A 26,575-nucleotide genomic window follows, 5' to 3' on the forward strand; every position below is an offset into this window, starting at 1 on the left:
ACAGCTTTATATCTGAAAACAATACTTCTCTTTGTACGTCCAGCTAGAAAAGAGTTAAATATTTTCACCATATCATGACAATTATCAACTTAGTTTTAACCTTTGATCCATTCATAATCCCACAGTGTTTTCCCCACACTGCTGCCAAAGGATCTCCATAGTGGATAAAAACTAACTTAGCCACATTCTATTCCACAAAAAGTGAGGAAAAAGTCCTACCTACTGGCTAGATATAATTTGATTTTTAAAAAATATTGTACTTACAAAGTCCCTACTCTTTTGCTGGGTATCATTCAAAAAATTAAAGCATTTATTACCATACAAGATCTAGTTTCAGTGACAAGAGCACACATGATTTATGTTAGAACAACTGCAGCTCCCTGTATCCAAAGTACATTCATGCCATGATACTCTCATATTTATTAAAATATTATGGAGTACCAATTGGAAACATTTCCAATTTCACCTATAGCTTCAACTCACTGCTGACATACGTACTCCAGTTCCTTGACAGGTCTTGGGGGCATTAGAAACTTAGCCAGGCTGCCCCCCAGCATGTTTGCTGTAATGGTTTCACAGAAGCTGAGAACACCTTCCAAACAAGGCAGGAACTCAAAAGTTCTTGTCCACTTTCAAAAGCCACAGGGCCATTAAGCTGACCTGAGTGGCATTGCTGGCAGTGCCGCAACTTATTAATATATTGAGAGCAAGCTCACATCTGCTAGGAAAGGAAAGTCTAGTCTACTTCATTTTATGGTCTCTAGCTGAGTCAAACACATTAAAATATGTATTACCTCTGTCTACCTGTCACTTCATGTAACATGCTTAGGTGAACCCATGGCTGCAAGCCAGAGCCCAAACTGTTCCAATGCAAGCAGTGCTTTTGGGGAAAATTTATTTACAATAGAAGTGTCAGGTTCCTCTCAGTATGCTGGCAAATGTTTGCCTCAACCCTTACTGAACCAAAAGTTAAATGGTGAGGAAAGACTGCAATTTCAGGTTAATTCTGGGCATCATAATACGCTCATGAAATTAACTACCTGCTCTGCCTTAGCAATGAAAAAATTGAATAATCAAGAGAGATACAGAGACTAATTCCTTTAATAAGTATTTTAAGAACAATTTTAATACTGGTTTCTCAAGATGGAACAAAACCCCAGCCTACATTACACTAGCAAGGAGACCTTCTCTTCCTACCTTTGGAACTGAGAGTAAACGTGCCTTGGGGACATGAAGCCAAGAAAGGGTTGACAGGCCAATATAGGATACTGCTTCATTCCAACCAAGTGGTAGACAATGGCTGGCATTCAGACAACTGAAAACTTGCAGAGAAGCTAGTGCAAGCTAGCTTAAGTAGATGCAAGTGTGGGCTTGGATATTTAGGAGTTCTTAAGAAGAAAAACAGCTTGCAATATTTCAGGGTGGGGCTCTGAGACTTTCTTTTTTGTCTAATCCATTAGTAGTAAATAAGACCAGGAATGTGGCAGGGTCATGTGTGCCCAGAACTGCATCTAAGCCTCAGAATTACAGCTGCAATTAATGAGTTTTCCAAGGGGGGGCTTGGGGGGGCAGGGGGAGGAGGGAAACTAGAGGGGGAAAAAAGAAAAAAAAAAACACCAAAACTGAAACTACCCAGAAGATCACAGCAGCCTGCAGACTGAGCAAGTTAGAGATTTCTTCTCTTGCTCACATGCAAGCACACAATAAAGGGCACAAATTCCAAAACACACACATTTGAGGTTTTTCCCTGTTTCACCCCATTTATAATCTTTTCAGTCTCATAAAAGTGTGTTGCTTTCAAAAAGACAAGGATTCTTTTTATTTCTTATTATTTCATCTGCAGTTCAGCACTTGACCTACACTGATATAACCTTAAGTGACACAGGTTCAAGTATGCAGCTTCACCATCCCTGAAGTGAGATGCATTTTATTAGGGTTTTTTCCCTTTTTTCCCTTCCTCTGCTCACACTTCAGATGACAGGAAATGCCTGCTGTGAATTCTTGCCCAGCATTTTAAACAGCACATGAAGTGCTTTCTGTCCAATGCCAGACAGCTTCCCTTGAACTGTAAGCTGTCCAGGAAAAAGAGGTGTAAATTCCTTTGTCCCCCCTCAGTGAGTGGGAAGCAGCTGGGCCAGAGAGGGAGCCCACAATGCCTATGTGCCACTGCACCCACCCAGCACCCGCTGAAGCCAGCAAGGACAGAAGATACCATCAGCCCCTTAACCACCCAGCTCCACTTGTAACCAAAACTGGCAAGCACCCAAAAGCTCACAATTTTTTTATGAATATTATTTTGCTATTTTTCAAGCACTTGACTGTACCACCCTATACACCACAGCCATACAATCATTATGGTTGGTCACATGCAAGTAAGTGCAAGACAGGTTGAATTATTTTTGCAACAGCCTCAGTACTGTAACATCCAGAAGTATCATAGGAGACAGCTTTGCAGCTTATTAAACTAAATATATTTTTGTGCACTGCTAGTTTTAATTGTCAAGGAAGATCATGTACAGATATAATTCTATGAAATGTATTATAATATTATAAATTATAAACAATTATAAATAATGCACATGTTCATCTTAGTTCAATTTTAATGGAGAAAATGATTCTTTGAGTTTATTCCTCTAATACTGTGGCTATAGCAGTCTGTAAGGTAAAGCAGGTCTACTACTCTGGCTGAATAGAAGGCAATTTTAAAACTCACATACAAGAAGGGTAAATCCAAACTTCTCTAAGAGTAAAAACACCAACAAGCCATGATTGCACATCTGTTTCAAACACTCCTCATAACAAAAAGGCTGGGTTTCTGGTTTGGGTTTCGTGGGCTGGTTGGATTTTTTGGGTTACCTTTGGGAGTTTGTTTCTTGGGTTTGTGGGGGGAGGGGTTTGATAATTTTTTGGGAAGTTTTTGTTTTTCTCAAAAGATGGCTTATGTTATCATTCTCTGTCCTCTCAGAGGATGATATCTGGTTACTGCAGAAAGCAGTTTTTTGTTAGAAAGCAGACTTGTTAAGTCATGTATGCACCTAGCAAGCTTGAGTCTGGCACACATCCCTTCCAACTCCTCTTCATTCAAACAAAATTTATATAGTGAAAAACCTGTGCCATAGAAGAAAAAAAAATGTTATGTAGCTATTTTCAGAACAGATTGAATGTACTTGAATGAAAAACCTAAACTGAGTACCTAGGAAAATGACAGAACAGGAAGACTACAGCCTTAACACTGTGGTGGCTGTAACCATCCTTGCCCTTTGCACTGTTTCTAACCTCAGCAGCGGTGCCTGACCTGTACAACAGGATTTATGGGCACCCTGAGCAGATGCAGAACTATTTCCCAATGTATCGCTTTCAAAAGCAAAAGGATTTGGAGTTTCCCACCAACTGCATGTGTGGGTCTGCAACACCAGGTATGACATGCTTACAACCCCTACACTCCGTGCCATGAGTTTTCTAACTTGTTTTATTTCACAGGTCCTTTGCAGGGACAGGCAGTGTGCTGTCTGGGACGAGAGCAAAGCCAGAGCAAGGCATGGGCATGTCAGGACCTCAGCCCAAACATTTCATTGTAAGGATCCCCTTCACTCAGGCCAACTCCACTCTCCTAATGAGGATATGAGTACATGCTTCTCTCCTGGTTTATATTTATCCCTGGCCCAGGTGCTGTTTTCCAACTGTGAACACAAGTTCCCCTGTACTGAGGACTCTGAAACTGAAAGAAAGAATTTCTCCTCCCTCCACAAGTGCGAGATGGTAAAATGAATTCACTCAAACTGGTGTCACATGCCAAAGCACAAAGGCCTGGTGTTTTTGCATGTTCAAAGCCAGCATATGTTTGTCCCCACGCTTATGTTCTATATGTTTTTTGCCTCACTGAAGCCTACAGCAAACAGCTGTCATTAACATTCACCCCTTCTGCTAACATTTTCCTTAATCCCTAACTGACTTCCCAGCCTATAATTAAACTTTCCAGCTGTCACACTAAGAGATGGCACCAATATTCATCATTTATTTCCAAGTAGTTCTTAAAAAGCTCTTTTTCCAGTTTTGAAGACCATGGACTAGAATCAAAGCCTCTTACACTTACACAAGTTTTTGGCTAAAAACCTTCCATTCACTTATAAACTGTCTCATCTTTTACCAGGGAAATTAAATGGCCAACTAGTATTATCTTAACGATTAAACTAATGCATTTTTATAGTGCCAACATCTGGAATGCAAAGAGCTTGAAAACTGATGCATAAATACTGCAAGTGTTTACACATTTCGTATGGAAAATACATTAGAAAGAGCTCTATAACCAACAGCATTTACAAAGCTGTTGGTTCAAGCCCAAAGTTTAAACAGGAGCCTGAATTAAAATAATGAAAGACATGATATCTTACTTTAGATTTCAACAGTAAACTTGGGTTAGCACTTCAATCTTGAAAATGTGTTTTTCATATTCATGTAAGAGATTATTTGAATAGCAGAGCTAGTTGACAACATTTCCGTCTGGAACTATTCTTGCAGTACTCAAGAGGACTTGATATTTTATAAGAAAATTACTGGCTTCATAGTTGAAAAAGGGAGAAGATGTCTGAAGCTAATGCTGTATTTTTTGGTAATGTGACACAACAAGACCCCAAGGAAGCTGAACAAAGCATGCGAAGGCAGTGGACACACAGTGTGGGGTTCAAAGACTCATCATTCACAAGCCCTTCAGATCCATTACAAGAAACCCCCCCCCAAACAGCCACAAAATGCTGTTATTTTTGTAAGCCCCAAATGTCTGGGACACCTGCTGAGTTCTGAGCCCAAAAGGTTTCCCCAACCCAAACCTGCAGTCTGGAGAGACACACACATCATTCTCAGTCCCAGAGCTCTGCAACTCTGCACACCAAAACCCAGGAGCCTGTATCTCCAAATACTGTCTGTTATAGAGTAAGGCGATATCTGCTTGACTGCTGAAGCACCATCACTGAAAACAGCAAGCAGGCTCCATTCATAGTATGATTGGCAAGTGCCAGCTGGCAGTCCTGACAGCCCACAGCCTGTAGCCTGCTGATGAAGACTCAAGGATGTTCAGGATCAGCCACCTCGGTGTCTCCTCCAACATGTTCAGGAGTCACAGCATGCTTTGGTTTTGCCTTTTGCCTCATGTGGCAGAGTAAAACTGAGTGCCAAGATGCAGCCTTCATGTTTATGAAACTGCAGGCTGGTTTCATAGAGGATGAGGCTGCAACCTTGCTGAAAGTTACCACCTATTTAAACAAAGTGGGGCCCCTCCAGGAAAGGAGTGCGTTGGTTTTCCATGTTATACTACTGCTTGAGATCAACAATTCAACATTAAGGTTTTAATGGATTTCCATAACTATGCAGGATTTATCAACTGCTGTAAGGCTATTTTGGTAGGCCACCAGAATAATAATTCAGGTTTTGTCAAGTCTAAAAGCATCACTTCTCAGCAAAGAGATCATGCCAGACAGGTGTAGAAACTCAAAGCCTCAACAGCTATGGCTTTGTTCCTAGCAGCAATATTTTAGGTGAAAATGGATACACTCAGTTCTCTCTAAACTATCGGTGAAACTTTTCTCCCTCCTTACATTAAACATGTAATTTTAAAGATGGATTTTGAAGAATGTGTGTGACACTCTTAAGCTTCAAATATATATGTGTTGAGAGGTTAGGAGAATATGAAAACAGTGTTTCATTGAAACCCGTTTGTCATTTTTAATCACAGGATAACTCTAGAAGAGGTGTGACTGATGCAATTTAAATTTTCACCTGACAAACTGAATTATTCATCTTGGCGGCGCCTACGACAAAAGACCAAGCAGAGCAGGCAGTCAGTCAGCCACCAGCCTCAGGAGCTGCTACAGAACATCCTTGAGAAGGGGAAGCCATGTCTTGCAGCACCACAGGGTGAAGTCCTGCTCCTTGCAAGCACAACAGCCAGGAGGGCCCAGGACCTCATCCTTGTCCCAATTGATACCTCCTACCTTTTGTTTTCCAAAGCAGGGGAGGACCCTGGGCAGGTCCACTGATATGAAATGCTGTGATTTGCAAGGAAGGTGACAGAAATGAAGCTGAGGCCTTTATCTGCACCTAGAAAGAGCTGTGTGTTCTGTACTTGTGGCTCAGACAGGGAGGACTAAGAAGTCTGAGGAGCTTTTTATTTGAAACTGAATGAAAACTCTACCTGCTGCTAGTCACTAATTCATTTGCCAGGGATGGGACCTGAGGGAACGGCCTAAAGTTGTGTCAGGGGAGGTTTCAGTTAGATATTACGAAAAGGTTCATCCAGAGGGTGCTTGGGCACTGGAATAGGTTCACCAGAGAAGTAGTCACAGCAGTAAGCCTGGCAGAGTTCAAGGGTTTGGACAATACTCTCAGGCACATGGTGTGATGATTGGGCCAGGAATTGTTCTTGAAGGTCCTTGAAGGTCCCTTCCAATTCAGTCTCTTCAGTGAGTCTGTGAAATACTCCAAGCTCACACTAAGTTTTCAAGGAATTGACTTTTTCTAATGGAATGCACTTGTCATTATGCCTCGTCACCCCAGTTCTGGAAGATACCATGCATTTTTCAGAACTGTTATCTTAAGCAATGCTATACATTACTCTTATGTCCCTATTTTGTGCCTCTCTAGTATTAGTGATAATAGTTTCCTCATTGTGTGTTCTACCAGAACTGAGAAAGAAATAAAGTTCTAAAAATTTCCACAGTTTTAATAAAATGGGGTTTCCATACAACACAACTGCAGAATAGTAGGCTATCCAAAGTCTTAAAATGAAGACTAAATGCCAGCAGAAAGCAGGATTCCTTGCCTGGAAATGTAGAGATGTTGGGTTTAAACATGAGATTAGTCAAAGAGTGAATTCTGCTCAGCCCACATCTCCAGTATGTTTTTAAGTAGGAAATAATTCCATTCATTATATAAACTCTTATTCAGACTCTTGTTAATGCTTGTGCTATCCCTTCTGAATTTCTGGACAGTTTGTTTCTGCATGAAATGTTGACAGCAGCCAACATTTAATTAAGAAATATTTAACAAGTAGTGTTTTTTAAACAACATCACGTTTCCAGAAATAATTGCATATCACATCTACTTTACAAAATCAAAATACAGCCAGTGGAAACCAGATACAAAACACATGCTTTCAGCTGAACTACTTTTGTTTAGAAAATGAACAGACAATGTAGTTCCTTGGCTGAGACCTTGATCTGTTTGCCAAATACTGTCCTGCAGAGCTTTTTCTTCTTACAACAACATTCCAGGCACAGAGGACAGCAAGGAAGCACACTCACAGTTCTGCAGGTTAGGAACAATGATAACCTTGGCATGCCTTTATAGAAAGGTGGCAAAGCATTTTCAGTTAAGTACACAATGCAGTATGTAGTTAATGTATCTGGTTTATCCCTTTATAACTGCTTGGAAGCCAGAGAGTGATGGGTATCTTCTTACGCACATACGAAGTTTTTAACGTGATGTTTTGTTGCTGCATCTTCTAGTGCATGCCAGCACTTTTTCACTTAGGAAAAAAAGCACAGCAAGATTTCTTATGAATCTATGGAAATATCAAACACGTATCGATTTCCACAGACTGGTTTAAAGAAGGAGGCATAACTACACCAACAGTGTTCTTCAGAGCAACATCATAGGATCAGAAGGTCATGGGGGGCATCTTTTTTCATACCAGCTATTTTGCTTTTAGATAGAAGAAACACAGGCTAGAGCTAGATAGGGGCACTTCAAATGATGGAAAATGCAGGACACAGGGAAACAGAAAAATAAATTGCAATAATCAAACTTCTTCTGGGGTGAGGCAAGGTGATTCAGAACAAGAAAGGATGGGGAAAATACAGTGATCGTGTCTACAAAGCAGATAGGTTAAAACAACATTGGAGCTTGAGAGGGAAGAAGCCCAAAGCCAGGTAAAGAGTTTGCTTTAATACAGACATTACTGTTACAGAAGCTGCTGGTATCCTTCTGGTCTATGGTCTAACCATTCTGCCCCCATGGGTAACCCCAAAACCATGCAGTCTGCCTTGTACTGACAAGAGACATTTTATGTCTGTTCCTACAGCACGGCAATGGAAAGTTGGTAACAATTTAAAAAGAAGGAACTTCTTTTATTCTTCAGCTCTGCATCCTTAATTCAATCACTGTCCCCTAGGGCTGAGAACAGGACTGGCTTTACTGCTCTGCATTATCATGTTGGCAGAGAAGCTACACAGAAAAATATTCCTAGTTTATATATGATGCAAGTGTAAGAAAAACTTCAGGTTCACACAATGAAGAATAAGTCAAGAAATCTAAGTCAAAGAAGTAGCAGGTGAGGATAGATTACTCTTAAACCTGAAGTATGAAATTCTGTGTCGTTGAGCTTCACAAGAGCTGTGGTCAACGGGTAACAGATCAGAAATAATAACCTTAGCAGCAATACTTAGAAGCATAAGACCGGCTTTTCAAGTATGCTTAGTTTAGCTTTCAAGTAATTTCAGCATTTCTTTTATATATACTTTCAAGTATATCAGCATTTCACCATCACAGTAATTGTGTGGCATATTTAGTTTGTGCAAATAAAAGTAGGTACATTGTTTATGCAGAAAGGGTGGTTGAATATATTTAAATATATTGATGAAGGAAGTGGGTGCTGTCTTTTCTCCCTATCTTGGAAAACTGGTGAGGGCAGAAGCATTGTCTGCTGGCTCTGCTTCTGCAACCCAGGTGTGAAGGGATTCCCAAGATCAGGATAGTGAGACAAATCAATTATTCTCTATTTCTTGAGAATGTCATTTAATAGGGTGGCATGAGAAGTGGCTGTGGGTGGTGGTTTGTTTTTTTTTTTTTTCCAAAATATCTACTATAGTCCATGAATAGATTATTATAATCCACAAATACTAGTAGTGGCACTGAGGGCAGGACTGAACACAGAAAGCAAACCACTGTCAATACCAGATCTAAGCTGGCATAGAGCCTGTCCCCAACTTCTGTTTTCTGCACTTAGCACACTACCCCTGCAAGTAACTAATGAAACCCCACAGTATTAAAGGATCCTCCTAATTGCCATGCTTCAAATTCCAGCTCTAAGCCTGCTAAGAGAAAGTCTGCAAAACTCTTTAATAAATCATAGAAATCAGAGACAAAAATTAGGTCATGTCACCCACGCCTCCTATCTGCACCGTGAGTCTGTTACCCATACAGTGCTGCCGAGTGCTCCGTCTCGACGACTCCTAAATGATTCAAATGCTGAGGTTTCTCCCAATTCCCCAGGCAGACTGTTACACAGCCCAGTGAACATCACCATCCATAGGCTTTGCACTGACCAGCCTCATCCTCTCCGTACCAATTTTATCTTTGTCCCATTTTGTTCTGTTCCTATTTATATCTTCCTCCAACTTCCCCCAAATCTGCTCTTGATGCTACCTCAACCACTATCCGGCAAAAATTGTTGCTCAGGAAACGTTCTTCTGCCTCTCTTGTAATACTGCTGTAGTGTGTTGCTATTTTTAGGAGAAAAAAGGAGGTGGTAAGGGAATGAAAGGCTGCCAGCTCCAGCTGTACAAGAATAATGCTCCAGTACAGTGGAAACTACATTACAGTGTTTCTCTTTAAGCACATATAATTGACCAAAACCTTAGTCTTCTAGAATGATCTAAATGGGAAAGATAAAGAAATGGAAAAGACAAATTCCAAGGTTAAAAAAAAAACCCTTGTCATCTCACTTCATCTTTCATTCCTACAGCTGGGCTCTTCCTTCCAGGGTTGTTCTTGAGATTTTACAACAGCCCTTGCCCAGTGAGACACATGGTTAAAGTAGCCACACACTGCCATTATTCTACAATAATTTAGGTTGGAAGGGACCTTAAAACTCACCAAGTTCCAACCCCCTGCCATGGACAGGGACACCTTCCACTAGACCAGGCTGCTTAAAGCCCCATCCAACCTAGCCTTGAACACCTGGCCTTTGGCAATGCTTTCAGGCACATGGTCTGAATCTTGGGCTGTTCTGGACAGGTCCAGGAGTTGGATTTTATGGTCCTTGATGGGGCCTTCCAACTCAGTATAGTCTATGATTCTATGACTTTCAGGGATGGGGCATCCACAACTTCTATAGAAAACCTGGTTATTCTACCTTGTCCTAACACTACTGAAATGTCCCAGTGCAGTCTCCCCAGAGCCTTCTCTGCTCCAGTCTGAACAACCCCAACTCTTTTAGTCTGTCCTCCTAGCAGAGGTGCTCCAGCCCTCTGATCACATTCATGGCCCTCCTCTGTATCTGCTCCAACAGGTCTACACTTTTCCTGTGCTGGGAACCCACAGGTGGAAGCAATATTCCAGGTAAGGTCTCATGAGAGCAGAGTAGAGAGAACCACATCCCTCAGCTGCCTGGCCACACTGCTTTTGATGGAGCCCAGGATGCTGTTCGCTTTCTGGGCTATGATCATGCCTTGCTGTCATGTTGAGCTTCTCTTACACAAACACCTCCATGTATTTCTCCTCAGGCCTGCTCCATCTCTCAGCCTGTATTTGAGCTTGGGTTTGTCCTGACCCTTGTGCAGGGCCTTACACTTCCTTGCACTTGACCTTGCTGAACTTCAAGAGGTTCACGTGGACCCACCTCTCAAGCCTGTCAAGGTCCCCCTGAATGCTATCCCTTCCCTCCAGCATGTCAGCCACACTGAACTGCTTGGTGGTGTCAGCAAACTGCGTAATCATTAAAAAATGATCAATTAAGAAACCTACTTACAAGAAGCCACCGTGCCTTGGGCCACCCCCTCAAATGGAAGTGAGACCTATGTTTTATGCTTGTTTCAAGACAAAGTGATACGCTGACTTCCAAAAAGGCAGCTGCCCATCATTCCCCAACCTCCCCAGCCAATGCTGGTGTCCGATGCTGCACACAAAGGGCATCGGTGCCTGGACTATCGAGACCATCTGGCCAAACCAGAAGACCCTGCTTTCCTGAGCACACACTTTTATACATCACCCACTGTCTTTATCAAACCAGGCATTTACTGATACGCAAGGTTAGGAACCACTACCAGGAACAAAGTAAAGGTATCAGATTTTTTCGCTACAAATAATTCTCACAGGCAAGCAGTGATGTTTCTCTTTGTATATATGCATTTGTCCATGTATGGACTCCAGTGCATCTGTGGGGCACCTTCGGCAATCACACCATGCTGGGAGCAGAGGGACTAAACTCCGTCTGCCCCAACAGTTGCTCTGCAACAGCAGTAATTTAATAGAAAGAAAACAGTGATAAATACAGAGCACCTGGTAAAGTAATCATTTATAGTGTCCTTAGAAAGATTTCAGCTTCCTGACCTAAACTACGATTTGGCTGGGTCAGATTTTGATACCTCCATCTAAACCAAACAGAGCCTTGTTTCACAGCCAGGCTTACCAATTTCCATGAGAAGACTGGCGGACTAAGATACTCCCCGACATGAGTCAGGGTGCAAGAACAGGTCTCTCAGTTAGTATAAACATATGTTTCCTAGGTCGGGAAGAGCTGGTGTGTTTTTTTTTCTTTTTTTTTTTTTTCTTTTTCTGTTCTTCATAGCCTATTTACATTTCCTGGCTTATTAAACTAGATTTTATTTGCAGCCAGTACATCCTAGGGAACTGGAGGTGTTAAACATAATTGCCCTCAGATTCATAAGGTCTAAACAAAGTAACCTCCACCACCAGGGAGTCCTCCTGCTCCATTGCTACCAGCAGTGTCAAGTCCCCCGGATACCATGAGTGGTGTCACCTCCTGCCACCAGGGAAAGGGCTTCTGGTGCACCTCAGCATGTGGATGTCTCCCAGGATTTACTCACCTCCTCCAGGGAGGTGGAGAGTTCTGTGACTGAGCTGCTGCAAGGGTGAAGCTCTGAGGATGAGGAATATGAAGGAATAATCCCAAATGAGAAGGAGGAGAAGCAGCACAGGTACTTGGCCACTTTATTGGGTGATGGAAGGAATAGAGAGTGCCATAGGATCAGGTTCCAGCAGGGATTCCACCAAGGAGCCCAAAGACAGGGGGACCCAGCCAGTGATTGCAGCCAGGGAAAGGGGACATGCAGGGGGAGCGATAGGCAAGAGCCTGACTGGAGGAGCAGGGCACAACTACAGAGCAGAAAAAAACCACAGGCCTAAGTGTGCAGCTTGCCTAGTCTGATATGGGCCAGAGCCAGGTGTTTTCCCTACCTCTCTACCATGAACATCCCACTGTTCATCAAGAGGGCTCTGAACAAAACCCCACCAAGACCAGCTGTTGCCACCTCAAATTATTCACTCTCTTGCTACCTGCAGCCCATCTGGGAATAAAAAAAAAAAAAAAAAAAAAAACCAAAACCAAAACAAAACAAAAAAAACCCCACACAACTCCTGTTTTGGGAAAAAGGCTGCTGTAAAAGCCAGGCAATGGGCACATGCTACACTTTGGTAGTCCCAATTTTAACATAGCCCTAAACTGGAATCATCAACCACTCTCTATTCCACAGAGGAGCTTTCTTCTTCCAAGTCTCACCTAACAGACCAATGCTGTGACTGCTTCCTCCTATCCCATTTGCCAATAAACATATGTTTCATACAAATACTCACACATGAGCAGGTATTCAAAATTGTATCCTGCTTTTTTCTCTTCACATTCCCTTACCCTAAATATTTTTTTTTTATATTCACATGTGTTTTCCATTTATTCTAGCCCTTTATCCCTAACACATGCTCTGAGTCCCCAGCTTCCACATTCTTCTTTAACCCTTTAAACTGAAAACTTTTCTCAATGGGATCGAACATCTGGTGGGTGATCCTCATGCAGATTTCCGTACTTCTTTTGTTTCTCATCTTGCCAACAGATCGGTTTTGATAGATAGTGAAGCCACTGAAAAGGAGTCTCTATCTGTGGCATACAAAGTATTTCCAAGATCTATAAAGGAAAGGGTAAAAATTGATGAGGTCTATGTAGAAAAGCCCCCTTCCCCTTTTTATTTTTTTGTTCTGTGTAATTTTTAAACTTTCATTTATGTAATACTCTTTCATGTACTGCATCCCATAGGATGCAAATAAATTCATGATTTAATAGATTATCATTTCCTTTTTGCTTTTACCCACTTTATACGAGAACAGCCAGCTTTGCTGATACAAAGATGAAGTAAAATTTAAAGATTTCATTTTCCTCCAGAGACAAAAAGCTGACAATTACTCAAATTGCATTATATCAAATACTCAGGAAGGGTGCAAGAGATATTGATTTTGCTGTCTATACAGCACACTGTCTCAGATTAACTCAGTTGTCCCAAATACTGACCCATTTTTGCTTTTCCAGAGGTACTCAGTCCTCAGCAATCCTCTTGAGCTTCCTCTGCACTGATAGTGATGGTGACAACGATTGAGAGTGGCAGGGGAGGGAGCAAAAGGCCTGTAGGTTTTCTCTTACCGAAGTCACAGAAAGTGCTTATGCTCCTCTTCTCCACTACCTGAAGAAAACAAGCCTTTCTCTTTGGGTGTTTCAAGCCAACTATTGAGAGAGCCAGTGCTATGTGTCCATATACTCATTTAGACTTGGACCATTCCCCAGCCATTATAAATGGCAAACACTCAAGATTGAAAATTTAGAGAAACATGCTATAAAAGCTAGCTAATCTATCATTCTTCCACTGGATCATCTCTTTTAAAGACATCCTTTATGCTACTGACTCAAACTGCTTAGTGATGCTAACTTAAGTCTAGTTCTGGGTAACACACTTATACTCTACAACTTTTGTACAAAACAGAAACAATCCATCATCCAGAATAAACACTTTTTCAGTCTAATTTTCAGCTTAGTTGCAGCAATCATATTTTTCAGTTGTATGCATGCATTTATACTCACTTGATTAGAGAGAAATTTTGTTTGAACAAAATACTTTGAACATTCAAACACTACAGACATATTTCCTGTAAAAATGTGATAAATAAAATGCTAAACCACAAAATCCTAGGACCATGCTATAGAGATTCAAAAAACACAATCCTGCAGACTCACAACAGCCCTCCCTGCATAGACTGACCCTTTGTTTTCAAAGCCCAACTTATATTAAACATGCACTGAGTACAGACAGATTCTCAGCCAAGGATGTATTTTGATGTGACAAAGTCACATAGTTTCACACTTTTGTGTTGAAAATGCCGTAGCCCAAGGAATAAAGCTGATGCTTCATCTCATGAGAGACAAGAAGTCTTTTATAACCACTTATAAATGGTTTGACGTTTTCCCTCAGACAACAAGCAGTCATTTACTGGTACATGAGATTTCCATGAAACAAATCTGAATGTCACCCACCGTGAATAACACATTTAACACATTTCAAGAACTTTCTGTTAATTCAAAATCATGCCGGAAATACAAAAAAGTGAAATTTTACATATTTTAAGAAAACAACCATGCATAACCCCCATGGAACTCACAACCACGCATCAAACAACAAACATAACAAACATAGGTGTCACCACGTTGCTGTGGGACAAATCTACTATTACCTACCCCTTCCTGGATTTCAAAGAAAAATCTCTGAATAACAATTATTTCTCATTGAAGACTAAATATTCAGCAGGTTTCCACTACAGACAAGAAAAGATTTCATCCTGATTAAATGAAAAATTACGTAAGTTGTAGCTTCACCTTCACTTGCTCCTTCTCAGAAGAGAGAACAAAGCCCCAACCCAAACCAGCCCTCTCCAGTTTTGGTGCAGCTCTCCAGCAGTCAGACACAGCCCTAGCCAGCGAGGAGCCGCCAAGGCTGAGGCGCAGGGAGAGGCTAGGGATGGGTGCCACACCCTGCGCCCCCCCTCCCCCGCAGCTCCTCCTCAAGGCTAGACCTGCCCACCGCAGCACTGGGCTCCCATGGGATGAGCTCCTGATGCGCATCCCACCAGCTCCTCGTCCTATGGGGAAGCCTTTGGGGAGAAAAGGCCATCAGCTGCACCACTAACAGAGGGATGCGACTGCAGGCAATTAGTGAGGGGAGAGGCCGGGGCTGTACTGGTCTGATAAAACAGAACCAGTGTATTTTTAATGTTTCCCGATGTGTTTCATGTTCCCTGCTGCAGCAAGCCGGTCTACAGCATGCCAGCAGCTCAAGGAGCCTTCGCGTTCATGCAGTGCCATAAGGAATAAACTTCCAGCAGCTCTTACCCCAATGCAGTGCTCTCAGGCTTCTCCTCTCCTCCCCGGATTGCCATGCAGGTCTCATCCTCACACTAGAGCTGAAACTTTCCAACCCAAGCAGACCAGCATAGCAGTATTTGCCTATACTCTATTATGCATGTACACACTCAAGAGGTGCAGCAAGACCAGTGAATTTAACAGCATCAGTGATGCAGCATGATGATCTTGACCTTTTAATACTCTATGAAAGGACTCTTCTCCACAGAATTAGAGAAAAAGCATACATTCGACTGCATCTGACCTTTACTGGTCCAAGCCTTATGTCTTTTGCTTATATTCTTATTTTTAATGGGATTTAATAATACTTGCTTTCTTTATACAAACCTTTCAGCTTTCTATGGACAAAGATAATTGCTGACAACACTAAAAGTAAAACAAAAAGGTTATCACTCAGCTCACTAGGCTGTAAAAGAACAGATGCGCATGGGACACACCTAACCTAGAGCTTTTTTCTTTATGGTTTTTTTTTTTTTTTTTGGCAAGCAGGCCTCTGACTTGCAATCATTTTGACAGAAAAGACCTCTAACACTGTAAGTAGTTTCCCTTCAACTTCGAAGCAACGTGCATGTTCAGTGGAGGAAATAGTTTCCATCTCTGCCTCAAACAGGGGCACAAGCCGGAGAACAGTGGTGAGAGTAACAACGGCCTTGACCCAGCGCTGTCCTCCTCTAGCACAGCCCCAAGAGAAATTAAATCAAGACAGCACAAGGCCAGACAGGGATGATTTGCTATTACGACTTCCACAGGAGTGCAAGTTTTTAAGCTTCTCGCTATATGTGATGAAGTTTCGCCTTTGAATGAAAAACGGGACAACCCAAAAAGACAAAATCCTCTTCCACCGACCCGCCCCGGTCCCTCTGGCAGCCCAAGGGCGCGGGGCCGCACCCAGGATGCGGGAGCACCGACGGACCCGCTCAGCCCTCACGCTGGTCGCACCCGCGGCTTCTCTATTCCCCTTTCCCCACAGACCTGGCCGAGCACCGACACTTCCACGCCGCGCTTCGCGGGGCCAGGAATAGGGATGGGGAAGAGTGAGAGGTTCCAGTGTCCGGACCGCGCTGCCGAGCACCTGGGAGCCCGCGCCGGGTCAGGCAGGCAGGGACGCGCGATCCCTCCAGCGCGGGGCGGAGCGGGGCAGCCCGGCCCGGCGGGGCCCCTCGCTGCCGGCCGGGAGGGGGCCGGCGCGGTGCTGCCACTGCAGCGGTCCGGGGCTGAGATGTGCTCCGTGCATAACCACACCCACCGCATTGCAGAAGCCACGGCCCGGGGCGGGGGGGTAGGGGGTAACCCCCCCATCGCGAGTAGCGCAGCCCCGGCCGGGCCCCTGCACCGCCCAGGTGTTGTGTCCCCCAGGTGAGCGGGGCACTGGGGGAGGCACGGCCCTAGGGGGGCTCGGGGTGCGCCCCACCACGCCACACACCTCGACCGCCCCCCTCCGCCGTGCCTCTGCCGCCTACAGAAGTTTCCCACAGAAATGCGTATCGTCCTAAAAAAATTAAAATTGCAGTCGCCCTCCCACCCTCCGTCCCCGGCAGAGCTGCGGCAGGAGCAGCCGAGGCTGTGTGTGTCCCCGCAGAGCCCCCGCCGCCCTCCCCGCTCTGCGGGGAGCACCGCTCGCTGCCTGCCCCGGCTCCCCCAGGCTGCCTGGCCGCACGCACACGCCGCCCCCACAACTTAAAAATGGCTCCTAAGAATGATGTAAATATATATAGACATATATAGCTATATTTATATATATATATGTCTATATATACACACATATATATAAAAATAAATACGCATATATTAGAAGAAGGGGGAGATGCAATCTGCCCCCGCCCCCCCGGGCATACCCTCAGCTCCCCGCTGCGGGGAGGGCACCGCAGGCAGCGGGGCGGGAGCGGCGCGCAGGTTCCTCGGCCGCGGAGCGGAGCGGCGGGGGCGGCGGTGCGGTGGCGGGCGCGGGGCTGCTCCCGGCGCGGCGGCGGCCACGCGTCAGCAGCGGCAGCGCAGCCCGGCTCTGCCCAGAGCGAGCCTCCGCCGCTCCCCAGCAAATCAGGGCTGCCGAGGCTCCTCCGGAGAGAGGGAGGGAAAAAGGAAAGGGGAAGAAAAAAAAAAAAAAAAAAAAAAAAAGAACTGTACGCATGGGAGAGCGGGAGAGCCGCAGAAGCTGAATGCCAGCAGGTTTGTGGAGGCAGCCTTCCCGCCTGCCCCACTCCCTGGGCCACCGAAGGCTGCTTCCCGGGCACTGCATTGAGCCTCCCTCCCAGCGCAGGGATCCCCACCGGCGTCCGGAGGGATTGGGCCGTTTTTTGGCTCAGCTAAATGAATCCGTGTATTTAGAGAGATGAGTATATCTTCAGCAGTTTCAGGCAAACCCCTGTGACTGAGAAGCTCCCTGTCAACTTAAAAGCAGCAAGCTGTGAACTGGCAAGGTCTGGCTTTGAATTACATGTGGGGGTTTTGATGGGGGGGCATGTTAGCAGCCTTTTTAATTTTAATTTTCAGTGACAAACTACATGTTCTTAAAATATGAACCGTATTTCCCTCAAGAAGATTGCCAAAATGAAGAAAAAAAAATATATATAAGTCCTGTTGCACATCAGGTCCTGATCCAAAAGGGATAATGTGAAACTGAAGATGACTTTGAAGTTTGTACTCCAGTACAGACCACAACATGCCACATGTTAGAAAGCATCAAAAATTTGTAGTGCATACAAAAGCATGTTGGGAGGGGATTAATCCTACTTGCACCATTCCAGTGTGGTAAATACATAGCTCCTCTTAGAGCACAAACTGACTTCTCCCCTCTAAACACACTGGAGTGGCTGTTGGGTTTGAGACTACTGCATCACCGTGCTCAGAGGCACTGTTCATTTGCTTCTCTGGAGGACCAGAAGCAGCTGAACTTGCTCTTTTCTGGAGGAGGAATTGACCACAGGAAAGGCAGTGTTGGCTTGGCTGCAGAGGAGTGACAGATCAACCCAGTCTGATGCTGCACCTTCAATCCTGGTACAGCAAATAACAAGAAATGAGGCTTGTTATTCTCTCTTTAGATAGGGCACTTAAAAAGCTCCCAAAACTTATGAGATCCAAATCATACTCAGGGCTCTGACATGAATCAAGGGGAGAGGGAGGGGCAGGGAATAGCTCTTTTAATTAGCAGCATCTCTGGGGGATTTTAGAAGAGGAGGTTTTGACAGTAGACAGAAGCTCACCATTTCTCAGATCTGCAAAACTGTGCTGCTCTGTATTTCACATGGAATTGTAGCCAGAGACACACCGCCCTCTTCACCTGCTATGCAAGAGTGCTGTTGAGCAGATCTGGCACACTGTAATGCGCCTGAGAAGGAAAGAGAGTTCAAAAGGAAAATGCATGCCATCAACTAAGAGAGGGCATACCTTTGGTCACACAGCTGAAATAACAAGACTTGTATACTCTTTTCCACCAGGAGCTCTGGAAGCCATAACAAATCACAAGGGAATGGACTTGACAGCTAAGACGCACATTAGAGTTAACAAGGTTTGATTTGAAAAAGAAAAAAACCCAAAACAACAGGAAAGTAAGAAAAGGATTGACTTGCTCTGAATCAAATTGAGTCTCAAAATCAAACTAGGAGACTCAAGAAATACTTGTGAAAAAAAACAGCAAGAATTTACCAGCTCAACCTTTGGCAGCTCCTGCACTGCCCATTACAGAGGAAGGTGTTGACATCACTTTTATGCAGACGCATCACAGGAATATTAGTGCTCCCCAGCCACCCATGTCATCCTTGAGCAGTACTGCAGGCAGATTTACCCCACAGTTACACTATTCTCTGTGATCCCTTTTGTGGATATTCTGCATACATAATGGCATCTTTCATCTGAGGCTCTAGAAGGCTTCCAGCACATTGATTTAACCTCAAAGCATCAAGTGGTATTAACAGGCTGCTCCTACAAACAACAAAATCTTTGCAACAGATTAAAGGCAGCTGGTACCTCTGGGCTACCAATAGGGGCCTAAGTTTCAGTGCTCTCAACACTCAGTATTTTTTTTTTTTGCCATTTTCAAATGTTAATTTCTAATTCCAAAGTAGGTTTGTTGCCCAACTTGTCATGACTTTTGTCAGAAGGAAGCTCCAAGGAAGTTTAGGTTTCCATGAATCAGCATTTAATTTTTTTTTTAAATGTTTTTTTCAGAAATGTATGGCAAGCCTGAATCCATACTCTCTTACACAGGTGAGAAATGTGAATGATCCCCCTGCACTTCACTGGAATTAATGCAGTGTCTGTTTACACAAAAGGAAGACACCAGATGATGAATCCAGGTAGCATGAGAAGAGACCAATCTCCTGTCTTGCTATGGGACAATAATTTTATTTTTGCTATTTTCTTTTCTTTCTGGAGGTGGTGTTTCAGACCTAGATGTCAGGAGCAAATACTTTCATTTGAGTTCCATTCATCTTAACTCCCAACACATCAGGCCTGGTGCAGCCCAAGGCAGTCCCTTCTCACCTCCACATAAGGCCCTGCTGGCAGCAAGTCGTGCAGCCCTTGCTGCCTGCCATGGAGGAGCCTTTAACTCCTACATTCTGCTTATTTAAAAACAGCACCAGCTTGGGTGGGATGCAGGATGCCACACTGGCAGTCACTCTAAACACACAGCCTTTGAACCCCCCACACCCTGCTGCTCTAGACATGAGCTCCCTGCGTGCCACTACCCACACACCATCTCCTCTCCATTTCAGTGACTGCAGAACACCTTGCCCAGCCTGCTTCTATTACACCATCCCCTTTCCTCTTCTCATATCCAGTTTGGCCCATTCTCCCCCTCTCTATTAGCACCATACCTTTTGGCCAGGGATTTCCCAACCACCTATTCCTCCTCAGCCCTTACAAGAAGCATCTCTTCATCTTCCCTCCAAAGCAGTTTCCTTCCCCTCGTACCATATGCCTTCCCTGCATTTTCTCCATTTTCTATATTGAGATGGCAGGACCCAATTATATGAGCAAGAGTCGGTGTCACTCAGGAGAAACACACATAGCTGGTGAAAGGGGTAAAACAGGTGGAAAATTCTGTCTTCCATTCTCTTCTCTATCCATCCACCCCTTTTGCTGTTTCAGTTTCTCACCTTTGGTGAACACTTGCAACTTGCTTGGGAAAGCCCTTCAAAGGGAGGAAGAAAAAGCCACAGAAGAGTAATAGCAAACACAGCCTCTGACATGAAGCAGGTAAATTAGAGGTGGGGAAGGAAAAGGTGCCAACACACACGCACACACACACACACCTTCCCCATGGGGTTCCACTCAGAGGAAAACAGTCATAAGGAAAAGAGGCCTGTGCAAAGCATTTGGCCACTACAAGGACTTTTTTTATAGGGGAGAGGAATGGGGAGACACATGGTCTCTGCCAGGAAAAGATGAATAGGCAACCCTGGAAGAACAGGGACAAGGATTATTGCCCAGGTCTGGGAACTGATGCCTAAAACATTCTTGTGATTGCCTAATTGATTGGACATGGCATTCAAAATAGCACATAACAGAAAAGCAAAACACAAAAATGCTATCAAACTCAGCAAAAAGCCGTCTAAAGTCCAGCCAACGATGAATTAGCTGGGCATAGCACTTTGAAAAATGGCAAGCACTATAAAAGTACTAGCATTAATACAGCATTATTAAGAAGATACTTCTTAGCAGACAGAAGCTTGGCACTATCTGTCTAGACGGGCAGATGGGTTTGGAGTCTAACTGATTTTTTTTTTTTTATTATTACCGTATCCACTTCCATTTATTAAAAGCAAACCATTCTGTCCATGACTCATGTAGCTTAACTTTCTGCATGGCAATGAAACAAAATTCTCATAATTAAGCATGATCACTGTGAACAGATGAAGGTAAGATTTAGAAATCAAACCAAATTTTCTATTTTTGTCTTCACTTACTACAAACATGATGCCCACTAATTGCCCAATATTACCATTGCCTTCAAATATGTCAGTAGTAAACCTTCAGATGAGCTATCCTTAAGCAGAACTCAGTGACACAGCAGGTTAGATTCATTCTTGACACTGGTTTACTGACCTCAGAGAAGAGATTTATTTGGTCTGTTGCCTGTAACTCTCACTCTGCCAGTCACTGCCAAATCCACCCCATTTTAAGACTACTGAAGGAATAATAAGTAAATTTGGCCCCAGTGCTGTGCAACTGAAATCCTGCCCACAGAAGATTTACTGCAATTAATTCAGCACTGCCCTTTGCCACTTTCATATCTGTGGCTACTTTCTGACTGAAAGCATTAACGGGATTATCAAGGATTACCTCCTCCTGCAATTCTCCAGTCCCCATTATGAACCAAAGGTAGCCACATTTTATGGATACATGATGCTTTGGGATCTATCTGAGGCTGTGACCAAAACATACAAGAGTTATCTTTCAGAGAGAATAATAAACTGAAGCTTTGAATCACAGTTAAGGTTTTAATTTTTTTATTTATTTTGTTTATTCATAGTCATTAATAAGGCTTAACTGTAGTTTGATTTAATATACACTGACTACAGGAAACCGACAATACAATATGCAGTCAGTACAAATTTATTTTCATTTCATTAGTGTTCCTGAACAGCCCAGCAATAAGGGAGGCAAGGACAATGTTAATTTTCCAGAAGCAACTCTAGGACCACAAACTTCCCAGATGGGAACCACCTCTATGGAGGTCAACACAGACTATTTTCCTTTACTAGGTTGCTTCCTTCATTCTTTTCCATAGCATTAAACCTAGCCTTGCACTTTAGTTATAAAACTATTTTTAGCTCTTCTATGTCTTTTCATCTAATTCAGAAAAGGATTTAAGCTGAAGTTTACCTAAGCATAAGATAGAGTCTCACTGAGGCAAAGAAGAATCAATGCTCATATTTATAGACTACTATCAGAAAGAGATATGCCATCCTGAATCATAACTACCTTCTACAAATCCCATGAGGAAGATGTCTCTTCTTCATGACACCTATAATAAAATGGCTTGCAGTGGCCAGGTTAATAGGCACAGCCCCCAACTGCTTTCATATCATTTGTCTTAGCTGCAAGATTTACCAGAGAGGGAAGGCACTTTAATGAAAGTTTGCATCGCACCCAACACAGTTCAACTCTCATCTTAATGAAGGGTAATAGCAATTAAGGGAAGCAGTAGTAGGTTCTTGTTTAAAATACAATGAATGTTTATTTTTATCATCATACTAAAATGTTATTGGGAAAAGATAAGAAGGCCTGCTCAAAACAGAACACATTTATCCTGTATCTGTGTTGTTTCATATGCTAAGATGTCCCAGGTTGCTTTCTTCAATGCTTGAAGGATTCCTTTAGGCTCAAGGATTCCTTACAATTGAAACATTTCTGACCTGGCATGTCTAAACAAGAACCTTAGGTTTGCTATCTTTCTTGTCAAGCTATCCCTCTCCAGTTTTATACTCTCAGAGTGACAGGAGAGTAAAGAAACCCAGCTTGGACAACAATAAGAAAACTCTCAGAAAGGGGAAGGGCTGATGTTTTTAATCTATCAAATATACTTTTTGAAGAAAACAACAACAAAGCAAAACCTCAATTTATGCACTGTAATTTCTCTGCCTCTAGTTAGAAAAGTGCACAGTTGTTCCCAGTATGCTGCCACTTCTTACTCATATCTTTCCTTGCACAAAACTTTACAACAGAAGTGCCTGCTCTTCACAAAACAAGGACCTGGGGCTTTGCCTGTTGGCTAAAAGCCCACCAAGCCAGATGTCACCCTTGATCCTCACAGCCTGTTCCTGGCCCAGTTTTCCACATTCTCCCAGTTAGACATCTGCAGTACCAACAGGAGAAAACTCTTTATCAATCCCACGATTTCTCAGTTGCTCCTTCCCACCTCCATCTCCTGCCCCTTTCACTAAGCCACTACAAACATTTATTAAGTCTGTGGGAAGAAGCAGGCAAACCCTTTCAAGTTAGAACTGAAAATAGAGGAGAAACAACAAATCTGATCAATTCCTCACTATGATTCCCTGTGAGATCTCATCAGTACGAGACTGAGGAGTGAGTGCTGTGGTGTGACATGAGCAGTGAGAATGGCAGCAATATCACACCATTGCCTCTGTCAGGGGCTATGCCAGCTTCTGCTGGCATCAGATGATAACGTTGGGCATCAGCCTTTATTTATGTGAGCAACTGATCAAAATTATAGCCCTATCCTTCAGCCCCCACCTGAGTGGGGTTCACAGGACCAGCCCAGTACCAGCAAACAGCCTCTGCACTAGGCTGGAGCTCCTCCACCTGACGTTCATAGCTGCTCAGACGCTCCCAAAATGCCTTAAAACATGATCTGATCCAGATTACAGTTTAAGTCTCACTTTCAACTCAACTGGGATACTGCCAGTTAAAATGAAGGTAGTGAAGAGACATTCATCCCTTCCTTCTGCTTCAACAGCTTACTCCCTCTGCAACTCACTCTCACTATCAGTACTCATGGGGAAAAATCAGAAGGTACTTACTTATCCAGGTTTTCTGTGTTTTTTTCCTTGGCAAATATAGTGGCATACCTTAAAGTTAGATGCCTTGTGTGCACCCAGCAAATTGTATATCAGGATAGAAAGTAGCAGAGGATCACACTCTGCTGTCTTCTTTCTAACTGAAATGTGGCCAATTCTTAAGTGGACACAGACCTGCAAAACAACCCTGTGATATCTGCCTTGGGATCTCTGAAGGGTAAATCCTCTTAATAGCATGAAAATGACACTGGTACAGTTGAGAGGCGGGGGAAAGGCAACACCATAACAAACCATCAACCTCAATTCACAGCTTTAAACTAAGCAAATTTCACTCATCCAAATGACAAATGATGTGTCTGTCCCCTAGGCACTGAAAAATAGCCAGAAAGGCATCTCAGCTTCTCACCTCTTGAAAAGCTTTTTACACTTTTCAAATAACGAGTATCATGAACAGCCTCTCACAGTGCAAATGTTTAATTTATCACACATCCCTTGAAACAATCATTTTGGGACTGGGTTTACTTGGTCACCACCAGGCGCTGCTCCCAGTCAGCCTGTGTGCAAACATCTGTCCAGCTGCTCCCAGAGAAATGCATGCACAGCCCAAAGTTGCCAAGCAACGTCCTCAAGGCCTTAAGCATCAGGCCAGCTCGCCTGCTTTAAAAAAGTTACTCAGAAAAATAGGCTGACAGGAATGCACAAGCTTACATAAAGATCCTGCATTTAGAAGAAGAGATGCTCTGCTGCTTTCCCAGAAAATAAATTTTAGGGTGCACAATTTGTTTTTCATAGAAAGGTAAATGTAGTAATTCCTGCCATCACATTTAAGGGAAAAAAAGTTAAAAAAAAAAAAAAAAAAAAAAAAAGCAGCAAACTATTTGTGTGCTGAAGTTTCTCAGTTTTCTAAACAAAAATCTGAACAAATATAAATATTCAGGTTGAAAAATCTATATCCTGGGCAAAACCACAAAGCACACACTGTCTTTCCATTCCTTACCCAAATCTAGGAATAAGCAAGCATCCTTTCAGTGTATCTAAGGGCTGACACTGGTGACAGTTAAAGTCAAGCACATGTCAGTGGTTTCAAATACATAACTAAAATAATGTATTTACAAAGGGCCTGTGAACCAAAGAGTTCCAGTCTACAGCCTCCTCCACATTTGAACTAATTTTGCTCAAACTTTAGTCAAATTATTTCCAAGGCCCTCTTTAACACACCAATCAGATAGCCTAGCACTCCCACTTTTCAGGGTTCTAATGTAGCTCCTCTCCCAAAACAAAGTAACAAACAATAAAAGTGGGACTGGAATCTGTTTCAAGATAAAATCATGTCAGTAGTGTCAGGGTTTACAAACGGCTGGAACTCAGTTTTTCAACTTGCCTGCTCTACCCTGATGACACCATGGTGATGGATTGCAACACTCTGCACTTGGGTATCTTGATCCATCGGCTTAGGACAAATTTGCAATTGCCATTGCACCTGTTAACATGCACCATGAACAGTCCTTTCTTAACCAAAGTGACCAGACCCTGCTGATGCTTGAGGTGCCAGACAAAGGCAGTAAGGCTGGAAAAGGAGTATTTTCAGTTTAAGACATTGTTTTTTTCCTGACAAGACATGCAGTGTAAGACATAATGAACCCTACACATATTTTCTCAAAGGAAAAACACAGTGGCATTGATACAAAGCATTACATTAATACAATATGCAGTGCACAGTTGTTGCCTTTACAACTGCAAGAAAATTCTATAATTCAGTTAGTTTGGAATAAAATGTCCCAAACTCCTCCAATTCTGACTTTGTTATTAAGTCCATTCCTGGAGGTTTGGGCCATTTTACTACTCTTCATACAGCAGCTAATCTACAGTCTAAGAGTTATTTTTATAGAAGAAAATAACAGAAGAACAGCAGAAGAAGGAAGTTACAAAGAAACACAAGCAAGCCAGATAAATGAACTCATAAAACAGCCTTCAGAGGGTTCAGATGACTTCAATAAGTTGATCTCCTATCTTCCTTTCACATTTTGGGGAGAAAAATTGGAAAGATGAAAATGAAGTATGGGAAAGGTTGTGTTCATAAGGTTTTATTACTGCTCCTAGTCCTCTACACTCCATGGTTATCCCAGCAAGCTCAGTGCTCTGAGTACTCCCCTGGATCTTTCTGCAAGGCAGGAAGGAGCATATGCCTTGGCAGTGTGTGAGCTGACAGGCAGCACTGCTCACGCTGATCGTCTATCACAACAAACACGGCGATTAATCTAACAGGATACCTGCCTGCTACGGCCACACAGGGCTGAGCTCACGCCAAAACAAAACCTGTCCCTAGAGAGAGAGGAAAGCTTTGCTCCTCTAGACCGTCCATCCTCGACCACCGTGGCTACGCCACCAGCACTGCTCGTCTTTATTTGTCATACCAACCACTACACAGGATGAATTTGAATGCTTAGCATCAAAGATGCAGTGGCGGTGTCTTGTGGTGCAGAGTCTCCATGTCTCTCCCTGCGCCAGCCACCCTCTGCTTTGCATTAGGCAACACAAAGTCTTGCTTTATTTTCCTTTGTGGGGGATTCTGCCACGCTTTGAAGGAACCTGAAAGTGATTATACAGAGGAATGATGAAACATGAACTCTTGTTCTCATGTTCCACTCAGACAAAAAGGCAGGAGACAGAGTGACTTATGCTTGGAGAACTCAGCCTTGAGTATCTACCACAATTGTGGTGACACATTTCTTGGGGTGCAAGAGTGCCAAACCCCTTCAGAGAGTAAGATCATTTTTGTATAGTACTCTGAAATTACACTTCAAAGAAAGTGTTCTCATGTCATCAGTGAATTCCTCGCTGGTAGGTTTTCGGTTTGTTTTCCTTTCCCCTATTTTTAATGAGCAGCAAATAATAATGATAAGAACAA

General features: G+C 43.2%; 1 protein-coding gene across 38 annotated transcripts in view; it reads right to left on the bottom strand.

Annotated features, from left to right (window-relative positions):
• Nucleotides 1-26,575, bottom strand: part of EPB41L3 (erythrocyte membrane protein band 4.1 like 3) — a 143,102-nt gene that overhangs the window by 80,410 nt on the left and 36,117 nt on the right. For 2 of the 38 annotated variants that reach the window (XM_068191779.1, XM_068191758.1), the window contains exon 1: nucleotides 17,023-17,212. The exons of 25 other annotated variants lie outside the window; for them this stretch is intronic. The gene's annotated coding sequence lies outside the window, so the exon portion shown is untranslated. Of the gene's footprint in view, nucleotides 1-14,644; nucleotides 14,757-16,159; nucleotides 16,312-17,022; nucleotides 17,216-26,575 lie in introns of those variants that run through there. 11 more of the 38 variants (XM_068191936.1, XM_068191930.1, XM_068191674.1 and 8 more) reach the window with 10 other exon arrangements.

Source organism: Anomalospiza imberbis, chromosome 1, assembly GCF_031753505.1.
Source record: "Anomalospiza imberbis isolate Cuckoo-Finch-1a 21T00152 chromosome 1, ASM3175350v1, whole genome shotgun sequence".
In the NCBI taxonomy this organism is placed as follows: Eukaryota; Metazoa; Chordata; class Aves; order Passeriformes; family Viduidae; genus Anomalospiza; species Anomalospiza imberbis.